This window comes from Zalophus californianus, chromosome 2 (assembly GCF_009762305.2).
Source record: "Zalophus californianus isolate mZalCal1 chromosome 2, mZalCal1.pri.v2, whole genome shotgun sequence".
NCBI classification, from domain to species: Eukaryota; Metazoa; Chordata; class Mammalia; order Carnivora; family Otariidae; genus Zalophus; species Zalophus californianus.
Genome location: NC_045596.1, coordinates 9,736,411 through 9,749,294, shown reverse-complemented (window position 1 = coordinate 9,749,294; position 12,884 = coordinate 9,736,411). Strand labels below are relative to the sequence as shown.

Genomic DNA, 12,884 nt, shown 5'->3' with positions numbered 1-12,884 from the left:
ATTAGAAATTTTTTTTTCTAAAATTAGTTTGGTTAAAATTTTTTTTTTCTAAAATCAGTTTGGATAACCATTAAAAACAACTGTGTGTTAGAATTTGTTATTATTGTAAATATTTGCACACATTTAATTTCCTCTTCTATTCAAAAGTACCCATTCATTCATTCATTCATTCATGAGGACCTTTGCTGTACCAAGCACAATGGTGGGGGAGACAGTATGATAGTGTTGTCCTAGAGTGATGTGCTTAGTACACTGGAGGACTTGACAGCAGAAGTAAATACTTAAACAGAATCTTAAAGGATATGCAGGAATGTACTATACAGAAAAGGGCAAGAAAGAGCAGTCCAGGTTGAAGTAAAACCTTAGAAGCTAGGAAACAGTCTGAAATATAATGCAAATTTATATTTGTCCCAGTTGGAGGTTAGGGTGTAAGGCAGAGAGAGTTGAGAAACAGAGATAATGTTTTAAGGAGTTTAGATTTTCTCCAAAGAGCTATAGAAAGCCTCTGAAGGTTTTTTAAACAGAGGAGTGATTTGACCAGTAGTGTAGAGCAAGGGTCCTCTTTTTGTATAGTCCACTATCTAAGAATGGTTTTTACATTTTTAAATGGTTGGAAAAACATCAAAAGAAAGATATGCCAAAAATTATATGAAAATCGTCCATAAATAGTTTTATTGGAAGAGCCACACTCATCTTTTACATTGTGTCTGTGGCTGTTTTTTCACAACAATGGCAGAGTTGAATCATATGAAGAACATATGACCCACAAACTCTAATAGACTTACTATCTGACCCTTTACAGAGAAAAGTTTGCCAAAACCTTGTCTAAATACACCAATTAAAATATAAAGGTAGAGTGGATAAAAAAGCAAGACCCCCTTTTAAGCTGTCTGTCAGAAACCCACTTTAAATATGAAGATTCAGTTAGGTTAAAAGCAAAAGGAATGAAAAAGATACTCTGCAAATACTAATCAAAAGAAAGTTGGAGTAGCAATAATAATAATATAAACAAGGAATCTAGTGCAGGGATTAAAAAAGAAAATAAATAAATAAAAAAGAAAGCAGGGGCGCCTGGGTGGTTCAGTCGTTAAGCGTCTGCCTTCGGCTCAGGTCATGATCCCAGGGTCCTGGGATTGAGCCCCACATTGGGCTCCCTGCTCAGCGGGAAGCCTGCTTCTCCCTCTCTCCCTGCTTGTGTTCCCTGTCTTGCCGTCTCTCTCTCTCTTTGTCAAATAAGTAAATAAAATCTTAAAAAAAAAGAAAATATAATATTCAGAAGGTTAATTCACAAAAAAGCCACCACAATCCTTAATGTCTATAAACCCACAAAGAGAACTTTAAAATACTTAAAGCAAAAACTGATAGAACAGAAGTGAGAAATAGGTCCACCATTGCAGCTGAGACTTCAGTACTTTTCTCAATACTGGTAAGGTATATAGACAAATAATCAGTCAGGATATAGATGACATGAACAGCATCAACCAGCTGGACCTGATTGACATGGAACATTCCATCCAACAACAGCTGAGTAAGTGTGCTTTCAAGTGCACATGGAACAAGATAGACCGTATTCTGGCCTATGAGAAAAGCCTTAACACATTTAAAAGAATTGAATATGTGCTCTGTCAATAATGGAATGAAACTAGAAATTAGTAGCAGAGAGATATTTGTAATATCCCCAAATATTTGGAAATTAAACAGCTTACTTCTAAGTAACCAGTGGATCAAAGATTTTGAATTGAACAAAAACGAAATCACTGCTTATCAAAATTTATAGGATGCAGCTAAAATATTAGTGTTTAGAGAGAAGTGGTTAGCATTATTAAATGCTTATATTTGAAAAGAAAAAGAATTCTCAAAATCAATGATCTAAGCCTCCACCCTAAGAAACTAGAAAATGAAGGGCAAATTAAACTTAGAGCAAGGAGAGGAAAAGAAAAAGTAAGGCAAAAGTAGAAATCAAAAACAATGGAGAAATCGGGGCACCTGGGTGGCTCAGTCATTTAGGCATCCAACTCTTGATTTTGGCTCAGGTAATGATCTCAGGGTTGTGAGATCGAGCCCTGCATTGGGCTCTGTGCTGGGTGTGGAAGCTGCTTAAGATTCTCTCTCTCCCTCTCTCTCTCTCCCTGCCCCCTTACTCTCCAAAAAAACAAACAAACAAACAAAAAAACAAAAAAACAAAAACAAAACCAAAAAACCAGTAGAGAAATCAATGAAACCAAAAACTAGTCCTTTGAAAAGAACAATAAAATTGATAAATCTCTAGCCAAATTGAGCATGAAAAAAAAAGGCACAAATTACAGAGGGGAATTTACCATATATCCTGCAGGTATGAAGAGAAGAATAAGGGAATATTAAGAAAAATTTTACTTCCATAAATTTGACAACTTAGCTTAAATAAACAAATTCCTGTAAAGATACAGACTACCAGAGTTCATTCAGGAAAAAAATAGATAAACTGAATATTGCTGTATTTATTAAAAAAATCTAATTTATAATTTTAAAATCTTTTCAACAAGGGAAACTATAGGCCCAGATGGTTTTACTGGTGAATTCTACCATACAAACATGTATGGAAGAAATAATTCCAATTGTATTTAAACTTTTCCAGAAAACCAAAGAGGATATGACACTTCCCAGTTCACAGCAACAGCATTAATCTGATACTAAAATCAGATGAAGACACTATAGGGAAACTACAGACCAATATCCCTCATGAACATAGACGCACACACAAAAAATCCTTAACAAAATACTAACAATGAATTCAGCAATATACAGTATAAAAAAGATACTACATCATGTCCAAGTGGGGTTTATCCTGGAAATGCAAGGCTAATTCAGTATTCAAAATCAATTAGTATAATTTACTATATCAATAGGCTAAAGAAGAAAACCCATTTAATGATCTCAATAGATGTATCAAAAGCATTTGACTAAATTCAACATTAATTCATGATTTAAGAAAACTCTCAGCAAACTAGGGATGAGAGGGAACTTCTTCAACCGATAAATGGCATCTATGAAAAACCCATAGTTAATATCATATTGAGTATCACAGCGTGAATGCTTTCCTCCTGAGATCAGGTACAAGGCAAGGATGTCTACTCTCACGATTCTTGTGTTCAACATCCTTCTTGAGGTCCCGGTTATTGTAAGGCAGTAAGAAAAAGATATATAAAACATATAGATTAAAAATGAAGAAACAAAATGACCAAATTCTCAGATATGATTAAATATGTTGGAAATCCCTGTGTTGAGAAAATTGTACAAGCATAAGAAGACCCAAATAAAATAAGACAAATAATACATTAAAGGATACAAAGACTGAATATTATAAAAATGTAGGTTCTTCTCAAATTGATTTATGGATTCAGCATAATTTCAATAAAAGCCTGATGGTGTTTTTGTGTGTGGTGTTTAAACAAACCATATCTAAAATGTATATAGAAGGATAAAGGGCCAAGAATAGTCCCTATGCTCCTGAATTACAAGGTGAGGAGCATATACCATACCCGTGATCAAGACTTTTTATAAGTAGCTTGTAATAAAGACAGCGTGGAATGCACTCAGGGAAACAAGAGAGATGCTGGAAACAAAGCTCATGTAAATGGAACTTGGATGTTTTTTTGAAAGTGGTATTGAAAATCTTTGAGAAAGAATAGACTATTTAATGAGTAGTCCTGGGACAGTTGTTTATTTGAAAAAGAAAGTGGATCCCTATATTATCCCCACACACAAAAAATTCGTTCACCTGGAATGAAATGTTAATGGCACAACTTTTTAGAAGAAACAAAAGAATTTCTTTCCTACGTTGGTATGTGGAAGGAGTTCTTAAAGAAGATGCAAATGCTAAATTTAAATAATGAATATATCAACCACATAAGGTAAACACCACAGAAGATAAACGTTTGTTTCTATTAAGTGACACGTGAAAGAATGCAAAAAGATAAGCCACAAATTGGGAGAAGGTATTTGTAACAAAAGTAAATGACAAAAGATTACTATACTTTTACAAATATACAAGGAAAAGACAACTCACTAGAAAAATGGACATAAAACAGAAATAGGAATTTCACAGAATATGAAAGACAAATGGCCCAAAGACATGAAAATAAGTGCAATCTCATCACTGAGAAGAAAATGCAAAATATAACCACAGGTAGGTAATAAGGTACAAATCAAGAGGCCTAAGAATAACAGGGATGGAGACATAATATGACTCTACAAGAGTTCATATTCACTGCTAGATGGATTGCAAATTAGTACAACCACTTTGAGAATAATTTGGCATTATTCTATAAAGAACATTCATAGTCCACGCTTGATCCTAGCCAACAGGCCGAGAAGTGATGAACATTCATAGACTATGATTCAACATTTTTTTTTTTTACTCTGCTGTATATCTCAGACTGCTCATGTATGCTTCACGTACATATCAGGTGACATGTACTGTGAATAGTCATAGCGCGTCATTTTTGGTAATAGCTAACACTTGGAAAAAAACTCAAGTGTCCATCAGTTGGGAGAAAAGAGATATAAATTGTGGTATGTTCATCAGAGGTATCCTTTATAGGTGTGAAAGTGAGTGAACTATTCTACTTGGGATAACATGCATGAAACAGCATGGTTATAAAAAAAGACCATTCCAGAGGACTACATGTATGAAGAGAAAGTTGTATGAAAGTTAAGAATGCAGACTCTGGAATTGGATTGCCATGGGGTTGAGTTATGGCTCCCCTGCTTACTAGATGTGTGTCCTTACCTAAGTCATTTACCCTCTTTGTGCCTCAGGTTTTTCATCCGTCAAATGATGGTTGTTGTGAGGATGAAAAGATTTCTTATGTGTAAAGTACCTGTAAAAACGGTGCTCTAGAAATGTTAGCTCTTCTTATTACTCTGAGATCTTTTGCTACCAGGAACTTTTCACTTTACTATTTTCTTTTTGTTATTATTTTAAATGATCTTTCATTCCCCCTCTTCCAGTAGAACTAATATATAGTGGGGAATTGGAAAATACAAAGAATTAAATAACCATAATATAATTGCCAATTAAGGCAATTCTTACTGTGGCTTCTGTTCTTTGCAAGATCCCAGGGTATGCTGGTATCTAGGCAGGACAAATACACTTTTTTTTTTCCCCATGCAAGTCTATGTATGGAAGGCATAAGTGAACTTGGACCCTATTATATCTGTATATCATGCAGAGTTTTGCAAACCTGTATAGTTCTGTGCAGGTATGAAATTCTCTAGTAAGAATTCCTATGGAGAATGGTCAAAACATGAATTAATTTTCCAGTTCCTTTAGGCTTTTGGCACGTGGGCAAATACTAATCTTCGTGATCTATGCACACATGTTATAGAAAGCAATAAAAACTTGTAGACAGCCACAGATGTAGAAAGATTTACTTACTCTGTGGTGCTATGTTCTCAGTTAGACCCATTATTTCATTTTAGCGTGATGTTAGAGGAGAAGAAGTTATCCATTATCTATCCCCAGAAAGAAGTTGGGTAATCTAATTAATGATACTAAGTTAGTTGAGGAAATAATATGAATTCTTACGTACTCCCTCCTGTCCTCTTGATTCTGGCTGCTTTTGGTGTTGCTCTGGTGACTCTACAGAGTTCATATTCCTTATCGCTTCAGAATTCTTATATGTGGGTTTGTGATATATATGTGACTACAATAGAAATGCAGTGCAAAGCGATTAGGAAAGTTTTGTAATAATGTGGAGAATCTGTAAAAGTGTTGGAGAATTATTAGAAGCAAAGTAATTAACAAATAAGGATCTGGCAGAGTCAGGTGATAAATAATTAAATCCACGAGGCTCATGGCACATACAGGAGGTCAAAAGAATATGATCTGATGAAGAATTAATAGAGGTCCTTGGGAAAAACACTCAATATTTTTGCAACAGTGACCCTTTTTTATGATCATATGAAAAATTAGGTTTGAAGTGAAGATTGTCATAATTTTAATAGGAAGTTTTAATATAGTGAGATATACATACATAAGAATATGTAAGATTTGGAATAGCTCTTCCCAGGTTAGGAAATAGAACGTTGCCAAGCACCAGAGGCATGCAAAGTGCCTTTCTCAATCCTTTTGCTAACTTTAGGGGTAACTATTATCCTTTGTCCTGATCTTTTCCTTGCTGTTTTCAGTTTTATCATCTGTATATACCTCACTAAATAATATTTATTTTGGCCATTTTTTAAATTGCATATGAATGCTGTCATTTATATGTATTCCTTTTTGTCTTGCTTCTCTTGCTCACATGTTTGTGATACTCATTCTTCCTGTGAAGTGAGACTCTAATAATTTTTCAGTCCTATATAGTATTCCTGCAAAATAAGAAAGGATATACAGTTGATTCTTGAACAACGTGGGGGTTAGGGGTATGACCCCCATGCAGTTGAAAATCCGAATATAACTTTTGACCAAAAACTTATTAACTACCTGTAGCCTACTGCTGACAGGAAGCCTTATGGATAACAGAAGCTATTGGTTAACACATACTCTGTATGTTATATGTATTATATGCTGTATTCTTACAATAAAGTAAGCTAGAGAAAAGACAATGTTATTAAAATCATAAGGAAAATAAAATACAGTACTATACTGTGTTTATCCAAAAAACTCGACACATAGGAGGGAGCTCCAAGAGCTACTGTGGCTGCCAGCGCTGTGGCAAGGGTGTGGACAGTAGGGGGCAGCCCGGGCTGCAATGACCAACAGAGCTCAAAGCGAGCTTCACAACCCCTCTTAGGTCCCAGCTGTGTAACTCAGTGCCAACCTAGGCCACAGTATGCCACGCTTGATGTCTACGACTCTTTGAGCCCTGGGAGCCGCCACTAGCCTAAGAGCCTTCTGCTCTTGCCATGTTGCCTTCACCCTTGCTCCCTCCTTGCGGTCCTCCAGGAAGCTCACAAGGTCAGATCTATGACTCCTCCAGCACCCAGGCTTCCCCTGTGGCAGTCACGGCTGAGCTACTAAAGAGGCAGAAGCAGCTCAGCTGGAAGGCAGAGGAGTTGGAGCAGAGAGAGTGAGGGCTGTAGCATGCTGCCTTAGGGAACACAGCTACTCGACAGAACAGTTGGCCCCGTTTTTTGCCCAGCTTAGCCCTACTTTGTCCAGGACATCTCCATGGAGATCCTCCAGGAATTTCCAAAGACCGTATCCACCATATACTGCCTCTGCATGTGCAGTACTCTGGCTCTTCTCCTGAATGTCCTCGCCTGCACAGCTTTGCAGAGACCAGCAGTGGCCCAGACTTGGGCTGTCTGTCCTCTGGGTCCTCCTATTCACTCCCTGCTCCTTTGTGTGCTGGTACTGCCCCACGTATAAGGCTTTCTGGAGCAATAGTTCATTCGTTTTCTTTGTTTTCTTTATTTTCTTCGTTCAAGATGATTTTTGTCCTCCGGACGATAGGCATTCCAGGTTGGGGGTTCAGGGGCTGGATTTCCGTTCTGATGGTGCTGAAGGCCAACATGGCTGTAGCTGTGTGCACGCTACTGCCTGCCCTGTTCTTCACTAGCATCACTGTCCTGGGAATACGGACACTCAGGCAGATCCACTCCTTGCCCTGCTACACAGATGCCGGCTTTCAGGAGGCCCGGCAAGAATTGGCTTCTGGTGTCTTCAGTTTTGTGGTGCAAACTGTAGCTGCCAGTGCAGCCACTGGGGCTCAAAAATGCCTTTCAGGCCCCGTGACCCTGACTGGGATGCCCTGGCTCTGCCACTGGAGGGAGCTGACTTAGGCCCCATCCCTGAGGTCTCTGGGACTTGGAGAGACACCACTACTTGAGGTCTCCTCTCTAGCGCCCCCAATCCCACAGCCATGATTGCTGAACCTGATTTAGGGTCTGGAGAGCCCACTGTGACCAGTCATTGCTTCCCCTCCAGCCCCCCAGTTAGGTCACGCTACTGCCACCTCTTACTCCAGTCCAGCTTCCCTCTGCTGTGCCAAGTCAATTGCTTTGGTTACTTAAATAAAAAGGAAGTAGAACTGGAACTCTAAATAAATAAATGAATGAATGAATGAATGAATGCATGCCAACATGTAAGTGGACCTGTAGTTTCAAACCCAGTGTTGTTTAAGGATCAGCTGTATATTATTTTAGACACAGTTGATGCTCTGTATTTCTTTTAAAAACTTAAAAATATTTTTGTCTTTATTCAACACATTCTTTGTGAGTGGCTATTATGTGCTTTTTTGTGCTTACCTGCTTTTGTTTTTAGCTGTGTGTAACAAAAGAAACAAATAAGCATGGCTTAAATAATGAGCTTATTACATCAGTGTATTTGGTTTCATAAAATCCTAATTTCTATGTCTCTAAAGCATCATGAAACATTTAAAAAGAAAATCCTAACCTGAGGGGAATATTTGGAACAAATTTGGCAAATGTCCTTATTAGAGAAAGTGCTTATACACATTGATAAGGCGAAACACATAAAACAGTAGAAAATAGAAAAGGAAGGAAGAGACATTTGATAAATAAATACAAAAACTAATATACAGGAAAAAGGTTAAACTTCACTGAGGTTTTAAAATTTATACTAGAAAGTAGTTTCTTTGATGATACCTTTTTCTTTATCTGTGGAACAGTGATTATCAGGCAGCTCTATTTTTAAGAAGGTTGGTTTAAGAATCTACAGAGTCAAAGTCAAGTTCTGGTCACTTATTTTGTAGCATTAGCAATTCTTCTAATACAGTATGATTTACTATGTCATCAGGGAAAGACAGCATTAGAGAGTGTGCATGGCAGGGTAAAATTAAACACATGCTCACAATCAAATTAATGTATTTCATCTGTCTTCAACTAATAACAATCTGTCATGTTATCTATCTGAGTAGGGGCATAAACAGTTTATTTTGTGTTTGGAGTAACTTCCTGGAGGTAGTTAATGTGACAAGTAGTTTGTTTGAATTGAGTATAACCAGATCAACACTCTAGATGTTTCCTTGATACCCTAAAAATTACTGTGAAAATCTGTACAAGTGCTATATTTGTATTTTGCTTTTACTTCTTTAAGTTAGAGACATATTTTACAGTCATTTCACAGAGAATATTCTGTTTCTGCCATCATATATGAGCTGAAGAGCAAAATATCCTTTTAATGCTTTCTTTCCATTGATAGGGAACAGACATTAATAATGATTAGCATCATACTGCACTTTCCCTTTTTGTAAAAACGTATATTAATACATTCCGGTTTTGATGAAAAAGTCATATTCGTTGTAGAATATGTTTTTATAGCATGTTGAAAATGAGTATTTAGGGAAATAGGAATATCGTAAAGTCTCAGACCGAAAAAAAAATACTATTGCAATCTATTTCAGATTTTAAAAGTCTTAAGATTTTTCATCACTTAAGTCTGATCAGTAGGTCTGATTATTACACATTTGATATACCTAGTTTTTAAGCTGTTTATTACATTTGTACTATAACTTTGAAGACTGTTCTGTTGATTATATCAGTAATCCTGTAGGTAGATGCGGTGGAGCTCCTAAATAAGGATGCCTAAATGCCAGTAAACAAACTGGACCTAAAAAAGGAAGTTGTCATATACTTGGCTAATTAGTATTGGTGTGTGTGTTTTAGAAGTCAAAATATATACATATTTTAAGCACATATAAATCAAATTTAGTACATTATAAGGGTATTTTACTTGTCATATTTGGGCTAATCATGATGGATCATTTTTAAACATTATGTAATTTCACAATTTGCACAGCTGCAAGTACTTTGTAAAGAACTTTATATAATCAAGTGTTAAGGCAAAGAATATCTTAGTTTATAATGCTGATGGGCTCAGTTTTATGATTTATTGTTATTAATGAATACTTTTAAAGTACTAATAAGTAATAACCAGGTATACAATAGTTCACTTTTTTATAATGGCGAGCATTTCAAGTTTTTATGTCTTTATTCTTTTAACTAAAACTCTCAATAAAAGTTAGACTGTTAAGTGATCATGCACAAAGCTGATGTTCATTCTTCTTTGTAAGACACTAGCTGGATTTGGAATTAGATGGCTCGGTTCTAATTCTGGTGCTATTGATGACTAGCATTGGGACTTTGGTTAGGTCACTCTGAGCCTTGGGTTTTTTAGGTGTGAATTAGATGAGTGCTTTACCTATTTGCCAGGAGTGTTACGTGGTCCCAAGGTGTTTTGCAAATTTTGAAACAGAGTTTAGATTGCTTCCCAAGTCTCCTGGAATGGTTTCTCTATGTTTTTGCTCTTTCCCATCTTTCTTCCTTATAGTTGCCAGTGTAGTTTTTTCAAAATGCAAGATCAGGATGTGAGGGCGATCTGGCTGCGACATCTGTCACCCCATTGATCGCCAGGGTTGATTCGGCTGATCTGGCTGGCTAGGCGGGTGTCCCCTTCCTCCCTCATCGCTCCATGTGCGTCCCTCCCAAAGCTGCGCGCTCGGTCGAAGAGGACGACCTTCCCCGATAGAGGAGAGGACCGTTCTTCGGTCAAGGGTATACGAGTAGCTGCGCTCCCCTGCTAGAACCTCCAAACAAGCTCTCAAAATGCAAGATCACATTGTGCCATTGGTACAACCCTGCAAGGGCTTCACAGTGCTGAATTTGGGTAATATCCTCGTGTTATACCTGCCACATAGCCCTACTCTTGCTCACTATGCTTCTTGGTTTTTCTCAGTGGTAGTCATTTTCCTCTGTTAGGTTTTGTCCCACCTGTTCCAGTGACTGAAACATTTTTCTCCTCCAGTCTCCTCTAAGCCTGGTTGGCTTATCCTCACCCTTTAGATCTCAGATCAAAGAGGTCTTCCATAGCTACCATATAAAACTGGCATTATTACTGTCTTGGTTCCTGTCACTCTCCATCTGCCTCCCCAATTTCAGATTATGAAAATTGTTTCATTGCCTTGATTATTTATGTGTTTACTTGTTTATCAGTTTTTCTCCCTTGTTAATGTGAGAGTAAGAATTGTGTCTATTTTGTTCTTTATTGCTTGTGGTTAGCACAGTACCTGACACATAATGGGTGTTTATATTTATTTAATAAATGAATCTTAAGATTTGTTTTACCTCTTTTAAAGAAGTACATGAACTTTTTTCTTTTTTTTGTAACCTGTGATTTTTTGTAAATACACAGTTAATCTGAGTCATCTTTAGGTTGATTAATGTGTAGGACTGTAACAACTTTTGGGAGGAAAAAATCAGCTGCATGTGTAAGTGTAAAACTTGCCATCTTTTATTTTTAAAGTTATGTAGATTATGGTAACTAGTTATACAAGATGGCTGAACAGAAAAAAATGCCATATTCATGAAATCTGTAGGAGTGTAACCTTTTTTATCATTTGTAATTTTCTTTTGAATGGTCTCTGAATTTAGAAACAAGGAGTTGTTACTGTATAGTGAATGGAAGTGCTTTGAATCCAACTGGGGAAGGCTGAAGGTTTTTTAATGTATGTCACTCACAAGGATTTCTTTTTTGTGCCTATATTTTTGCTCAGGTGGACTGGAATATGTAAAGTAAGATGGGTGAAAATTGTAGCTGTGGTGCAGTTGGTTGAGTGTCCGACTCTTGGTTTCGGCTCAGGTCATGATCTTAACAGTTGTGAGGTTGGGTCCTGTGTTGGACTCTGCGCTCAGCATGGAGTCGGCTTCAGATTATCTCTCCCTTTCCCTCCCATTCACTCTCTCTCTCTCAAATAAATAAATAAAATCTTAAAAAAAAAAAAGTGGGGCTGTGCAGATGTTACCTATATGCATATGAACTTTTTAGCACCCAATATAAGACCCTCATGCCTCAGCCCTGCTGGTTTCACCAGCTCTTGGAAGCCAGGTTCTTCCAGATGCTCTTGCACATTTTCCTTTGTTGAATAATGTACATCGTCTCTACCCCCAAGGTTGTCTGACTGCTTTTTTCCTCATCTTTCAGTAGTTAGCTGAAGCATCATCTTCTCTGTGAGATCTTTCCTGTCCCTCTAAGCAGTTCTAGAAATTTCCTTTCTCTATTCTCCTGTTGTACCTTGTCTTATATAGAACACTGTTGTTCTCTTGGTCTCAGAATTCCACTGTATATCTCTCTACATGTGTTTCTCTTAGCCTTCCTAGCATTTAGCACTTAGGTGGTACTGGGTAAATAGTTCATGAATAAATGAATGGATAGACAAACCACAATAACACTAGCTAATACTTACTGAGTGTGTGCCAATCACATACTATGTGCCTTATCATTTACCAGTCATCGTTTTATGTGTTTTATACATATTTACTTATTTTATCTATCATAATAACATTATGAGGTAGGTACTGTTGTTGTCCCCTTTTATAGATGAGAAAACTAAGATAAGGAGAGATTGATTTGTTCAAAATTCCACAAGTGGTAATGGAACAGGAAATCAAACCCAGGCAGTCTGGCTCTGGAAACTGCATTCTTTACTAACCATGTCTTACTTCCTCTTCACGTAAATCGGTGAATTATTGAACCATAGTTTTTTTTTTTTTTCTATATTTGCCTTATTACAAACAATTGAGAAGTACAGAAAAGTTATTTCTTGTATGAGATTAATTCTCATATGTAATCTCTCATCACTCTATATCAATAAAATAGTAACAAAGATCATCTATTGGGGTATGAATAAAGTTTTTGTAATAACTTTATGATGATATTTGATATGATGTGACTTTTATTAGAATTCTTGTTTATTAAACATAATTTACTTACTGTTACTCATAAACTCTGTCTGTACATCCTTTATATAGGCCACTTTATCCTGGAAGTTTCCCCGTGAATACATTTTGAATGATCACATCAATTTGTAGAGTTAGTATTCCATTGGAATTAGCACGGCCACATGAACGATGAAAGTGACAACTTTAGATTCAAAATTCTGACT

General features: G+C 36.8%; 1 protein-coding gene and 1 pseudogene across 4 annotated transcripts in view; both read left to right on the top strand.

Annotated features, from left to right (window-relative positions):
* Nucleotides 1–12,884, top strand: part of RAB28 (RAB28, member RAS oncogene family) — a 107,655-nt gene that overhangs the window by 63,547 nt on the left and 31,224 nt on the right. The window lies entirely within an intron of this gene.
* On the top strand, nucleotides 1,468–7,717 carry LOC113924489 (annotated as a pseudogene).